The sequence below is a fragment of the Cardiocondyla obscurior genome, linkage group LG24, assembly GCF_019399895.1.
Source record: "Cardiocondyla obscurior isolate alpha-2009 linkage group LG24, Cobs3.1, whole genome shotgun sequence".
In the NCBI taxonomy this organism is placed as follows: Eukaryota; Metazoa; Arthropoda; class Insecta; order Hymenoptera; family Formicidae; genus Cardiocondyla; species Cardiocondyla obscurior.
In genome coordinates this window covers 1,888,289-1,903,763 of record NC_091887.1, presented here as the reverse complement: position 1 = coordinate 1,903,763, position 15,475 = coordinate 1,888,289, and the positions used below count along the sequence as shown (strand labels likewise).

The 15,475-nt window shown below is 41.2% G+C and overlaps 1 protein-coding gene and 1 long non-coding RNA gene across 6 annotated transcripts in view; one reads left to right on the top strand and one right to left on the bottom strand.

The window, feature by feature from the left end:
* Urm1 (Ubiquitin-related modifier 1) overlaps positions 1 to 15,475 on the top strand; it is a 199,515-nt gene that overhangs the window by 131,419 nt on the left and 52,621 nt on the right. The gene's annotated exons all lie outside the window — the stretch shown is intronic.
* LOC139111601 (uncharacterized) overlaps positions 1 to 15,475 on the bottom strand; it is a 134,097-nt gene that overhangs the window by 110,400 nt on the left and 8,222 nt on the right. For 3 of the 5 annotated variants that reach the window (XR_011547241.1, XR_011547242.1, XR_011547238.1), the window contains exons 1-2: positions 6,813 to 7,724; positions 6,590 to 6,631 (exon numbers count right to left, since the gene is read on the bottom strand). This is a non-coding gene — a long non-coding RNA (uncharacterized lncRNA). Of the gene's footprint in view, positions 1 to 6,589; positions 6,632 to 6,812; positions 7,725 to 15,475 lie in introns of those variants that run through there. The other 2 variants (XR_011547240.1, XR_011547243.1) reach the window with 2 other exon arrangements.

The window sequence follows — 15,475 nt, the reverse complement described above, 5'->3', positions numbered from 1 at the left end:
ACTACGCCCCGACGCCGTCCTCCACGTTTCCATCTCTGCTTCCGGTAGGTAACGCTGCGTGCCGTGTATATCAGATGCCCCTGACGTGGATAAAACTAATTTCTCCCCTTCGCCTCGGTGGCGATGCGGTTCATTTTTGCTGCATACTAATAACGCGGCTGTACTACCGGCAATATGCAATCTCTATTCAGCGGGCGTTCAAGTAAAGTCACATAAATCGAAATATAAAAAAAAAAAAACAAAAGAGAGAATTTACTGTGTAACTGTAATAATAAGAAAATAGAATCTTAAATGAGGTAAAAGGAAATATATTTTATTTTATATTTTATTATATACGAAAAGAAAAGTAAGGGGGAGGGGGGGAAAGAATTGTGTAGTTTTCGAAAAATTTTGAAGATAATACGCGTTCCAATTATTTTATATAATAAAATGAACAGTAAATTATTTTTCTTTTTTTTTTTGTCTTTTACAACAATTTTGAAACGTGCTCCACTTTACTCTCTTTTCGACAAAATTAAATTCCTGTAAATTTAATTTTATTAAAAAAAAAGAGAGAGAGAAATTCTCTCTTCGTACTTCAAATTTTATATACTTGTGCACGCGCGGACGCGTGATCGCAATACGCGGAGCATTGAATGTACGCGCCGGTACGGCCAGAACTGACCGTCGCAGGGAAAGATAACGTCCGCACAAAAGAGAAAAGAAAGAAATAATAATAGAGTAGTTAGATTACGGAGATTACAATTAAATTACAATACCTTACTTACTAAATCGGCTAACGAGAGTCAAATTTACATGACAGAAGCGTGCTTGCGTCTCTGCACGGACTGGACCGTAACGACGTAGAAAGGGTCGCTCGGACAATCTTGAAGGAACTCATAGATCTGCTGCAAAATGCGCCCGACGGAAATCTTGAGGAGCGTTGTTCTTATAACGCCCCGCCGGAGCGGACCATCTTGCGCGCGTGGAACGGAGTGTCGCGGGCAGCAGGAATTCCTCGCGACCGCGGAAGCACGTGCGCGTGCCGTACAGAGACGCGTCGTATGCACGTTAATTACCGACAATACATTAACAATTAAAAAAAAAGAAAAAAAAAAAAAAATTGAACTTGCACACACTCTCCGAACTGTCCGGGTCGGAGGTCGACGTGGAATTTAGCGCACTAGTCCTTCGTGGCGCGGGTCGAAAACGGCGGAATACTAAATCGCGGTACAACGATATTACGCTAGCGAGTCGCGTACACGTAGAACGCGTGTAATACGTCCCGGCGTAAACCGCGCACTTGCCGATGTATCGTGAAATCGCGAACAACATTACTTCTTACACGTTTCGCTGGGTTGTGTTTGCGTTTCTCTGTTAAAAAAAACGCGCGCCCGCAACGAAATGCCGCGACAATCAAATACGGTAAACGTGTTTTTTACCCGAACACGTGACAATAATTTCACCTAGGTGAATCGCAAGTTTGTATCCTCGTGCCGCTTTGAAACCCGCACATGTATGCGTGCGTGAGCCCTGAAGGTCCTGGAGCTGTAGCGTGTGACACACGTGACCGGCTTGCATAACGCAGCACCTATTGTAATGCGCAATGACAACGTCGTGTGTTAGCTCGGGTTCAATGATGACGACGTTGTTATGTGGCTGCCCGTTGCCGTTGGATCTCGCTGGAATCTCGCGATAAGACTATTTATTCGAATCGACGAGCGCTTCGCCCTGTTCTCGATCGCAACAAAATAATGTAATCGAATTCTGCACTGAGAAAAAAAATTTAGTTGCATACGTTCAAACAAATTTTTATTTAAAGTGAGCAAAAATATATTTACATTAGTAAAATATATTGTCTATTTTAATATATTTTATTAATTCAAATATATTTTTGCTTACTTCAAATAATTTATTTGTTTGAACGTATTTAACTAAATATTTTTTTAGATTAAATTTTTTTTTTCTCAGTGTATGTATATTATCTATATTTGTCACGCAAACTACAAACGATTTATTTAATCGGCGAGTGCCGCAACGTTATATACTCGCGATACACATTAATATTTAATTAATATTTAATATAATACTTGTCAAATACTTAATTTCTTTTATAACACGTATTTAGTTACGTTTGAAATAGACGAGGTAACGCGCGAAGGTTGGTAGTATGACGGGGACAGGAGTGGAGGCACTGCTGGCCCGCGCGGTGCGGGCGGCAGCCATTTCTTTTTCCATTGTTTCGTTGTCGTTCAAGCGGTTAACACGTACGCGTCATCGCTCCGTCCGTCTCCGAAAAAGGGCCGCATCAGTGTGCGAGATGTAATCAGGCGTCAAATTCCTTCTCCCCGCAATCGTCCGCACCCGGGGAGCTACCACAACCGTCTCCTTTTCCTTCCAAGTAAGTGATATCGTCACTAATGCGTACGTAATATTCAACGTCTCTCCTTCGTTGATTCCTTCAGTGAGAGCTCGCGATCCTGATTTACTGAACGAGAATTGTGATGTATCGTGTGTGCATGCATTCACGATTCGTAGAGAGCGATGGATTTAAGAATCAGGGTAAAAATTCGCTCGTGCAGCGCGGTGTTCGTGCGTAGCGGGCGAGGGCCGAGCGCCGGTCAGCGGGACGCGGGGGAGGGGGAGGGGAGGGGAGGGGGAAATTGTAAGCGGCAAATTCCGGAGTAATAAAACGGTTTGAAAGATAATCGGTTCTCGTCAAAAAAGACACCCCCCTTTTTACAAGGTAGTCGCTAAAAGCGAATTTAAAATATAAAATATCGAATGGATTTATTTATACGATACAGTTTTAAAGACGGGAATAATTTTACTGCAGCGTTAGAAAGAAACACGGTTTAGTAATGATTTCCAGCTAGTCGCTTATGTCGAAGATAAAATTATGGGGTGGCGACTTTGGCATGAGAGAAAAGGGGGAGGGGGTGGGTGGCTGAGAAAGGCGGCGGACGGAATACACGACGCGCATCGTTTGATTCTCGCGGCGGAAAACCAAAGCCCTTCACGTATTTGCCAAACGTGCCACCGGCATACGAATGCGACCACCGCGGCTCTGCCTACTCGTCAATGATGCTCTTCTCTTCTCTTCTCGTCTCTACGCCGTTCGTACTTCGCGTTCATGTGCGTGTTTCGCGGACGTGTATGCGCGCCCATCGAGACACGCACGGCTATCCGGACGGCAGTCGCTCTCGCGCGGTTTATCCATAGTCAATAAAGGCGACCTGTCAGCATGAATACCAAAAGCGGGGTAGCTAGGTAGGTAGGTAGGTCCAATGTGACGCCCTCGCCGTCGGAACGCTTCCCTCCCCCGCCCGCCCGAACCCTCCGCGCCAGATACCGGTGGGAGGGTGGGCGCGCGTTGCTGGCTGTTGCGAGATTTACCGAGGTCCGTACATCATACGCACGTGCGTGCTCCAGCGGTACCGTAAATACCGAGATAGAGGCCATATATTCGTATGCGTGTGCGGGTGAGATTACGAACGTGTGTGGAAATGCACGGCCGTATTCACAGCTCGCGCGAGTAGATTCTCTGTGACTGACTCACTGTGCCTGGATACTACGTTGCCAGAAACGGCGAGTGCTCAGATTTCGGAGTATAGTACTTGAGGCTTTTACATAAATATATATTTTATATATAGTATACCTTGTATATATTTTTTTATATTTTTTACGAACGTTTCGTTTAGCAGAGAATTTGCTATCGCGAAGATCAATGATAATTGTATTATAACGCCCTTATATTATAACCCCCTAACAGAGCTAATTGCGCGATCAGGCGAGTTACGTACCCCCTCCTCCCCCCTCGCGTCTCGCTGACCGGCGCCCAGCCTTCGCTCGCTACGCATTAACACCGCGCCGTACGAGCAAATTTTTACCCTGATTCTTAGATGGCTCGCTCGCCGAATGGGTCTGATATTACGGCTCAACCGAACATATCTACGCCTCTTCTCGCGGGGTCGTTGATTCAACGGCGTTTTCCGCTATTCCGTACCTCCGTGTTATTCCACGCTCGTTCCCATTGGCATCGAGTACGGATCATTGTACAATGATATTTTTGGCATTCAAATATCAGTATTCAGCCGATATCAGAAAACTAATCGTTATTACTACTCAATATTAGCCACTACTACTTGTTGTAAAATTGTTACCTCCGACGGGCGTGTGAAACAATTTTAGTTTTGCTTGCACGAAGCAAAGTGCGTAACTGCATAGTAAACATGTTTCGCGTAACAACATTATATTTTATATTTAATTTTACGGCACGTTTGTTAATTATAAAAGAAAAAAAAAGGAAAAAGAAAAAAAAAGAGGGAGATATAAATGTTTTTTTTTTTTTTATTTGCAATTTAGGGTAACTATTTCAAACCGGGCTAAAGTTAACTTGCATAAAGGTAAATGCTTTTAACAGCAGGTAGAAGCAAAAGCGTGTAGTTTAAAATAAGGGCAAAAGCGTGTTCAACGTTTCGTTTGAGTAATCTTTGCTTTTACAGGAAAACATGTTCTTTACATTTTACGACGGTCATTTGCAAATTTGTTTTGTAATTACCTCAAATTTGATAGTCTTTGATCTGTGACAGATAGTTTGTAAAACGTAACGTACAAGTAAAATTGCGATGCTCTAGTCTTGTTTGTAGCTTCGCGAGATTTAAGAAAAAATAAAAACCTCTCGTGTAATCCTCTCAGTGAGAAATAAGTTTTGTTACATATATATTAATATACAAAATAATTTAACCGTAGTTAAAAATGATAAAACGTTATTACTTTAATAAAAAAAAAAAGCTGTCGTGCATAATGACGTACAAAATTTAAACGAATAAATTAAAATTTAATTTATTCGTTATTCGCTTTAGATTCTAAAGCGTAAGTTTCCGCTTTAAGCTCATTCTCAGCGGTTCTTGTGTGTAACCTATGCCTCTTTGGTGGTACTCGATGTGTTTGTGGGTCTGATATTACGGCTCAACCGAACATATCTACGCCTCTTCTCGCGTGGTCGTTGATTCAACGGCGTTTTCCGCTATTCCGTGCCTCCGTGTTATCCCACGCTCGTTTCCATTTGCATCGAGTACGGATCATTGTACAATGATATTTTTGGCATTCAAATATCAGTATTCGGCCGATATCAGAAAACTAATCGTTATTACTACTCAATATTAGCCACGGCACGAAAAGCGTAAAAGGAAGTTGATATAATTTGATTAAAAATTGCGAATCGACCGTGTCTTTTATTTTTTTTTTTTTTCCTATTAAGCGCGCGTTTTGTGTACAACTCAAAATGTTAAAAAAAAAAATTTATTTTTTTTTTTTTAAAGTTATATCGTAGGGGCGCATAAAACTGCGTTTGCATGACGCGTCACGAGCGAGCAATTCTCGGCGTTAACGTAAATATTAACGTTGAACATTTAAGCCGCGTCCTGCCGCCGTTGCTGGTAATATAACGCGCGCATAAATTACAGTACGGGATTTAATACAGAAAGCGGATTAAGCAATTAAGGCAAGAGGGTACGCCGCGTATAGCAATTTTTGCGAGGAAATCGCGCGTCGAGCGGCTTGATATAAATATTTATATGTTTGTACCTCTTCTTCTGCACAGTGCGACCGGCATTGTGCATAAATATTCATGCGCGTAATATGGGCCCCGATGTGCAGTTTGGTCGGTATTTTAGATTCCGGGGACTGAAGGACGTTTTCAAACGTCAGTTTGCATTCTTCATTCGCACGTTCTGCATTCGCAAAGTTAATTATGATTTTGGTGTAAATGCGTAATCACATTTGTGCTGTGCACACACGTTACACATACGCACGTTATTCATGACGCGAATTTATTCAAGCAGCACTTTAATGCGACTATTTTCCGATCCACTATAAATAATGCATGGTGCAAGCGGTGCCCGCGATTCGTGTCAGTTGTGTCCACGGCGAAAACGTCCGTTATATAAAAGCACTATCGCAATTACGTTTAATCCCGCTGCAGCATTCGGTATCCGTCAATAGTTCGTGCAGCTTGTTGCAATTATGCACCGGCTGAAAATGCAGAGCGGGAACCGTTGTAGAGTAAACGCCTCATTAAAATGTTATTTCGGCCGAAAATCACGGCATTTCACTTAATTGAGTGAGCCGAGGTTGCGCAGCGTACGTTACATTCAAACATCGCGAAAATTATGCGCGATTTATGTACATTAGCTAGGTGTAAAATAGATATTTGAAATGAAGAGAGCAATTTCTCTTTCTCTCTTCCCTCGAAGAGATTCGCTTTTGAGTTTATTAATGAAAACTTTCGCGACCGACGAATTAATACAGCGAACAGCTGAGCGGTCTGTTCGTCTTCGCGAGTATTTCACCTTTCGCATATGCCTGGATACTCGGCGACCGTCTTTTTCGCGAGCTCGGGCGTAAAATTCACGCATGTTACAAAGATAATTAAGTAATTACAAAGCAGTCTAACAATTCTTTCGATATTGTAGCCACGAGCTACCGCGGTGATATTTTTTACAATTTAAGGTATTATTTTTTTAAAGATAAATTTCAGGTATTATTTTTCGACGTGTAATATACATTTCTCCAAAATATGCAGATAGCAAAAAATTATGTGACTCACCAATCGATGCACAGCAGCGGAGTTTACGCAGCTTCGATGATCCTGTAATACATATACAAAAATTTTTATTGTAGATATGCAGAAAATAATTCTCAATGTTTAAAAAAAAAATTTTTGCGCGTCTTTAATTAGTATTTCAATTTAAAAAATGATTAAAAATGACGTTATTTATTATTGAAACGATAGATTTAATTTTATGTACGAAAAGAAAATTAATCTTTACCCTTGAAGATGTTCCGCCGAAGCAAGGTGCCTTTTCCGAAGTCTGCTTCTTTTCTCATATGGGACGTGACGAGTCCTCCTTCCGCGCACTGGAAACTCGCGAGAACCGCGGATATTAAGTTACAATCGCGCGTGGGCTGCCAATTTATTAAAATCTATTGCGCGGCAATTTACGGCACTCCCCGCTTAACAAAAATTTACAAAAATAAAACAAGCTTGCTCAATTAAATTAACGTCATTCACGAAAAAAAACCCGACGAATCGACCGCGGTTCGTTTATTAAATATCGGCGACAAAAAAAAAAAAAAGAAAAGTTTGTCTTTATCTGAAACAGAAAATTTTTGCTTGTTTAATATTTTTTTTTTCATACAATATTAACATCTTATTTCTCTTCAACGGTATTGCTTTGTCGTATCGATAATTAGATACGCTTATGCATTTAAATAATGATTACCTCGAGGTTGATCCGACGAAGTATGATGTCTTTTCGAGGTTTGCTCCTCCTCTCAGTCAGTCTGGAAGGTCATTCTTCTCTGCCCAGAATATCCGCGAAGAACCGAGTGTAGGAAGTTATAAACCCGCGTAAGTTAATTATTTATTAAAATCGATCGTGCGGCAACGTACGGCACTCCCGAAAATAACTTAGCCCGGTTATACATTAACGACACTTCCGAAAAAAAAACCCGGCTACGGTTCGTTTATCTAACAACGGCGACGAAAACGGAGGGACACGCCAGCTTTGTCTTTATCTGAAAGAGAAAAGAAATTTGGCTTGGTTAATACCGATCGTTAATCAAATGTACCAATACGCTACGAAAATGTACAGATAAAATAGAACGAATCAAACTTACTTATCATCATAATATATCGAGTGTACAGCGAACAATTATTTATTTCGAATTTAATTATTTTGTATATTTTTGCAAGGCACACGTTGCTGCAATTGAAACGTAATACGGTAGGAATTATGTACAACGATACAGCTGAGCTTTGCATTCTGAATTAAAAATGTAGTTATTAAAATGCACTGTAATTATGAATAATACGGGGAAATTATAAGAGACTACTCAAAAGAGAAATACAATTTAACATTGACATTTGATACGGTACGGTATACACAATTAGATTACAATTTCACCGGGAATCAAGTACTTCAGTATGTAATGATATAATATTAATGTGAATTACACACCATTTAATTAATAACTATAATAGCTGGCGCCGTTAATATCATCACGCCGGTATTTGTTATTATCTCTGTGCAAATTCTGCAGCATACTAATTATCTATCAAGTTATTTAATTCACTTACCGCGCTATCGGTACGTTCGTAATCTCATTCGATGCGCTCGATGCCAAGTACTTAATGATCGTGATTGAAAAAAGAAACGTGATATTTTTTATATACATATTTACGCAAGAAAAAAAAAAAAAAAAAGTAAATGTCGCGTGCGAAACATGTCTATCGAGAAGATACACCAGACGTAAGGAAAAGAGTGCTGTTGACCGCCAGCGTAGGCGGGACGTATACTTCTTCTGTCGCGAGCCCTTATCTCTAGCCCAGGACTTTGAAAGATAAAGAGAACCGTTTCAATTTCCCTAATGCTCGCATAGTCTCGCTTCCTCGTCTCACTCTGTTCTCTTTTCTCCGTTTCGCTTCTTCGTCTGTCTTTCTCTCTATCTTCTCCCCCTTACGTCGTCAAACCCCGTCACTTCGCCTTTATTTGTCTTTCGCTTGCCTGTTCTTGCCCTATCCCTCCCCCCCTCCCCCCCCGGTGGAAGCTTTTCCACTTCCGCGTCGCCGTTCCCGCGGCTTTTCCGCTCCCTCGTTGCTTCTCCCTCCCGTCGACGTTCTTCCGCAATCGTCCGCGACTCACTCCGGCTCGTCTCAATCTGACGTAAACCTGCGGTCGACCCCATCCAACCTGAGGGACGAGAGAACCTTCTTCGGATAATCCCGCGCGAGTCCGTAGTTTCCGGATAACACGACAAAGGGCGGAAACAGCTTACCGCGATCCCCGAGCCGGTCGGGATCGGTGAATAGCGTTCGGGATAGGACTTCTTCACAAATCACGACGCGATTGTTCGCTAGATTAATGTTGACTGTAAATAAACGGTTTTGTTTAAATCCGAGTTATGCGCCGTAGCGGCATTAACAATCGGTTCTTAGTATCAAAGGTAGGTTTGCACTCCCCCGATTTCGTTAAATTTTACCTGCGGAGAAATTCGCCGAGCAAATATGAATTAAATATAAAACGCTACGAAGCGGAGATAAAAGTTTACGCGTGTCGTAAAGATATTAAATTAGTTATTTAACTTAATAATTTTACAGTATGATTGCGACGCGGTGACAGCTTGACGATTATTTTTAATCCTCGGGCGATGTTTCACTAAAACCGTCACTCGCGTTAATTTCAGGGTGTCTGTAATTTCGTCCGTATAATTTCGGAATACGCCGCGGATAAAGTCGATAGACAGATAAATGAGGTACGCGTCTTAATACGATCCGAATAATTAATCGTCGTAAATCTGCGAGGGAGGAATGTTAAATGACTATTGTTCCACCCCCCCCTCCCCTCTTTCCCTCCCGTAGCGCGGATTCACACTCGCCCTGGTTCACGTATTCAATTCCTGTTATCTTATTTCAGAACTAGCGGGTTAAATCTTTCACCCTATTGTCCGATAATTGTTTTAAGATCAGCATGCAACCCCCGTTGCGATTTAAAGCCGCGGAAGAACCTTCGCGCAATTTACATGCTCGCGATTACACGTGATCGCGACGTTCCTCCAGTTCGCACGAAATCCTCGCAATGTAATTTCTGTAATTAAGCGTAATTGATCGCGTTCTCCGGTCGTGACGAGGGCACGTGAACGGATGTGTATATCCTAATCCTTCAATCTGTTCTCATTTGGCGCGCGTCTCTCTAAAGTTAGGTCTCTTTACTCCTCGTGATACGCGAAAGAGGATACCTGCGATTTCATAATTCGAAAGGGCGCTCGGTTGCCTGTGAAATGCAAATCTGGGGCAAGATAATTCACGGCGTATTATTATTATTTTTTTAATCGAATTGATTTGTAAATGAGTGTTTAAACGTATATGTATATATTTTATTTCGATATACCGTGAATGTATAGTTATTTTATTTTTAAGTAGACTCGAAACGCTATATATAGCGTGGGTTATCCGGCGATCCGTGGAATACCACCGCCGCGACAATTGTTCTTTCGGATCTCAGATAAGAGTTGGCAAATCTCTAGATTTATGTATCATTCCCCACAAAATCTTTTTAAACGCAGATAACGTTCGTAATTTTACGAGGAATCGGTGGATTTTCGAACGTTTTAAATGCAACAGCCGTGATAAATTTCAGCAAAGTGTTAAAAGTCACCGTCAGCCTCTTTATCTTGGAGCCAATTATAACTTTCTGTTTTATATTAAATATAGCCTGAATACTTTCGACGTTAAGGTTTTTCATCAGTTTTGCGGGATATATCATGAATCTAAAATAAGCGGGAGGGTAAATCGCTGAAAAAGTATGGAATATGGTACACGATATAAATGATACATTCGAAGGCATTGTTTTTTTTTTTTTGCTTTTAATTTTTTAATTTTAATTTCTTTATTTTTTTTTTTTTCGAAACCATATGACGTACCGCGGGACGTACGTGCGGTTAATCCTACGTGCGATTAAAATTATAATTTAATCTAAAGGAATCACACACGCGCAACCTATTTGCGTGCGCGTGCAAGCGTGAACGTGGTGAGATCGTAACCATAAAATTCCGACCGCTGACAGAAATTACAAAACGATGCAATGCCTTCGGTATAGTTTCTGCGCTTCTACCACCACCGGGCGCGTTTAAATAATTCATACTCTCTCGTGTTGCTAGCATAATATTTCCCCGACCTTTCCGCGCTCGCACACTTGTATGGGACGACGTCGGGGTCGGGAATGTGCCCGGAGCGTACATAAAAATGTACGAGAAAAATGTTGTCGCTATCGCTCACACAGGGTATCGTTACTCGTGGGTTAGTTTCGCTATGTTCTCGCGACGTTCTAACGTACGCGCGGAATTATTCTTTCAATTATATTGCGGCAATCACCCGGGAATTTATTAACGAGTTATTGAATCGCTCAGCTGTATATCTATTAGCTATCAAACAATTTTTGGGGGCGGGGGAAGAGGGTGGAGGCGTTGTTATTAACCTGTGCAACGCACGTAATTGCGAATTGTTGGTTCGTCGAGAGTTCCTAAGCAGAGATTCCCCAGTAATGAGAAGAGCATGCTGCACTTGAATCTTCCGAGCTTACCGCCCGCGCGACTACCTAAATGCAAATTCTTTATGAAAATCCGACGTGCCGCGAACGCTGGTAAAAAGCAACGATATTGCAAAGTCGCTTTACACAAGGCACTCGCGCGCGAGCGGCGTGCCCACGCGGTGCCTAAAGTGTTGGCAAGAAGGAGAGGCCCCGCTTCCTTCCTTGGCGTAGGCAAGATTCCCGGGGCGGAGTACGCTCGGCATACAAGCGCGTATTAATTAAGTTGGTTTCTAATTAATGCAGAACCCACTTCGACCGCGAAGGATCGCTTAAGATGGAACTTCCCTTTAAGCTGTAATTACATTTACGGTACACGTGTTGGTGTATATCCGTCAGCACCTCGTGCCGCACAATATGAAGCCACCGTCCCTTCTCGCCGCTCGCACTTATCGCTCGCAACCCTCGTCGCTGTCGTCGCCGTCGCTGTCGCCCTTCGCCCGTCGCCGTAGTCGACATCGAGTCCCTCCTCGACGTTCGCGCGTCGCAAATATTCGTTCCGCAGCCGGGTGCGCTCAGTTTCGGCCGTGAGGGTGGGCGCGTAAGAATATTCATCCTTCGCGTACCCTGAAAATGGCATCCTGGGGGCATTTTCCAGGGCGCCGCGAGTTGACGGCTCCCGCGCGCGCGGACGGCCGTCGCCGGCCGAGAGGATCCTCCGCGCGTGCTCACCGACGCGTTAAATAGATCATGCGAAAGGCATTCCGATTCGGTGGCGCGATAACGTCAACCTTGTCCTGCACGTACCAACGATCACGTCACTCACCATTTCTCCCCGTTAATGTCGCCCCTCGCTGGTGGATGATCGCCGGGCGAGAGCTTGCGTAACGCCGGCGCCGTATTTTACGCCTCGTGATTTGCATTTTGTAATTTACTTTGTCTTCGTGCAGTGTTGGCTCTTTGCGATTATATACCGAGTATATTGGCTTTCAACGGTCGGAATTATCTTTTTCGTTGTCAATGTGATATACTAACAAAACTGCCATTATCGTTAATTCGGCTAATATTGTCCGTGACTAGGTAACGTTCGCGGCGAAATGAAGATTGCACCGCTCTACGTGTGCAAAAGAAATTAACGAAATTGGATTATTAAACGCGTAAAACGTGCACGTTTAATTAGAGAAACGCGATTACGTATGCTCTACTTTGACATTTACTTCAATGCTGAAATATAGTGAAATGATAAAAATTAGGACACAAGAACGAAAATTGCAGCTTCTATTTCGATGAAAATATCAACCTTATTCCAATATATTTGAATGAAGAATAATTTTACTAAAAATTTTTCTCGCCAAGAGACGTATCGATAAAATAAAAAATTGCGTTAACGTAAAAATAATTTTAACATAAAATTATAAAAAAGAAAATAGACACAAATTTTTATTCCAATAACGTTTACAAGTCCTATCTCACAAGTAAATATCGACTATTCTTTCTCGTATTCAGTCTTTTTTAGACGAACTAACGTGCGTGCTATTAACAAAGACACGTTGTAGTATTGTACATGCAGACACCTCGCAAAGGGCGTCATAATTGTCAGTGATAAAAATCTCTTTCTTTGCGCTTCTTTTTTTTTTAACGACCCGCCCGTGCAATGAAACACAATCTCTGGCGGTGCGTACGTGCTAGGCAAGGAAAAAAGGATATAAAAGAAGAGTAGAGAGAGAGGGAGAGGGAGAAAAGGGGTACAAGGAGGAAGACACCACCGTTATTTACAGCTTCACTCGTACAACCACCACGAGTAAATACCACTTCTTCTCAATCCTCGTATCTGCCATGCTCGTTTCGACATAAAAACTCTATCTCCCTTTGCAGCGTCGCTATCGGGTCTTGTTGCTAGTTTGAAACTGGATTTTCGCGCCTCTATCGCACTTTTTTTCTCTCTCTCTTTCTCTCTCTTTCCCCTTTATCTCTCTTTCTCTCTTATTCCGGAATTCTTCCTCCGTTCAAGCATCATCGACTTTCCGCTTTGGAAACTCATTCCCGTTGATCTTGTTCCATCGGATCCCCATGCAAAATTGCTATACGTGGCTCCGCATACGGACGTGACTACCATAGTAGAGTGACAATCACGGACAAACGTGGTTATCGAAGTCATATAGTTAACACTTTACAACGCGCCGCATTGAAACTACCATTTGATTGTAAAGTCGGCCGACCCCTCCGTTGGGTGTACTTTTAACTCCGTACCTCCAGCCGCCGTTAGACTCGCGGAAATTACGAGTGAAATTTAAGCGGGATAAACGCATTAATGATTTTCCTGACCGCATCGCGGCTTCGATCGATCTTCTCTTGACTCCGGCACGTTTTCTCGAAACTTATTCTGTTCAAGCATTATGTGCTTCTCTTGTAAAGCTCTTTCCAAGCTCGTTTCAGTTGATCTTGTTGCGTCGGAAACGTGACGGTGCATACCGTAGTCGAACGATAATCCGTCGAAGAAAAAGTTATATGCATAATCGCGCGCGGCGAAAACACGGCGTTAGAAAAAAATGCAAGAAATTCCCGAGGTGCGATAAATCGCCGTGTACAAGAAGAAAGGCTGAGGTTCTTTCTTTTTTTTTTTCTTTTATTGGGTTTTTTTTTAATTTTTAATTCTAATTACGATATTCGAAAGCTCTCGCAGGAAGTACAATTCGACATTGATTTCATGTCTCGTATGCTTCTTTCGCGACCCAGTTTCGTGGATTGGCGCACGTTACGTATTTTACGACTGTGATATTACAACGATAATTGTTAAATCCCGCACGTACAGTTTTCCATAACGGTGTAACGGATGAGAGAACGCCTCGAGGAAAATTCTTTGCCACGGTTACGTAATTACAGCGTTACACTGAACCAGATCAGAATCGTGGCCCGCGAAATTAGGTGCACACGAAAGGCAGAAAGGGTTTTTTTTTTTTTTTTTTACGTTCCGAATACGTGTGCTAGAAAATAGCTAGTCGTGTTACGTTATAACCGCTACGGGAAATTGCTATTCGCCTATATGCGACTATCCAGTATCATAGAGAAGGAAAAAATAAAAAAAAAAAAGGAAAAAAAAGAACACTCGTAACCATAATCATACGAACGTACGAGAAGTCGTATCAAAACGAAGATTCAAGGAAACATGCGGAATACAGGAATCCTATTTGGTCAGATAAAAATCGTATCGAATTAAAAATTTTTCTGAAGTGAAGTATTCGTTTAATAAACGCAAATGTGTACTCTTTTTATATTTTATACATACCGAACATTATAAAGCGCGTGTTATTAGCCTTTTTTTTTTCTTCTACTTCGAACGTACCGAAAAATAATTAAATACAATTAAAATTATTTTGACAAGCTTGACTTTAGATTTAATTATACGAGGAGAGTTATGAGGGTAACTTTTAAAATTCGAACAATTCGGTAATATGAGAAATTTCGTTTTCTAATTTTCAAAATTGTCATTATTTATCGGCACAGTTTTTATTAAGTGCCATTTTAGGCGATTATAAAGAACCGTTCATATTAATGAGAATAAAATTACGTTTGAAATGCTGGGGATGCATTAAGCGTTCTTTGTATCCACGGTGATTTATCGTTGAAAGATGTCGATACCAAGGACGAGTTTCTTTTCGCTGTATAGGATAGGAAGGAAAAGTTTAGTATTCGTACGAGACGCTTATGTACGTCTCCGCTTCTGTGTGACGGAATTTAATTCTCCAAAGTGCTGAGGCTGTCGTGATCGATTACGCGAGCTCGTACCACTTCTAAACTCCTTCTTACTTTTGATAGTCTTTCCCGAACAAAAAAAAAATATTAAAAAGAAACAAATATTTGATACAGCTTGAGATACAGACGCATTACTCACGCATACTTAGATAAGTCTGTAATCGGTTGACAATCCTCTCAATAATTAAATTAAATTCACATACACATGTTTTTATGATTAATATGCGATAATTAGTTCAAGAAAAATATAATGAGTATTATATGTATATGTATGTAGATATATGTATCTTTTATTATAAAGCCGTTATTTAACCTCCTTCAGGAGAAGCTAATATTATTATATGTATAACGAATGTGTAGTCACGTATAAAGGTTTGTGATTGCATTAAAATGTTAATTAATGGTACGACGTAGGTGTGATTTCTCATTTTATTTGACGCATTAATGAAATTTTAATAATTTTACATAGTAAAAAAAAAAAAAAAAAAAAAAAAGAAACAAGTATTTGATTATATTTGACAACAGCTTTGAATATCAAACTATCACGTTATAGATGAGATATCGCAAGCAAGTATTAATTAAATTACATATATGTATATATATCATTGAGATCCTGCAAAATATCGTAGTTTTCAGATGTTTCATGAATAATT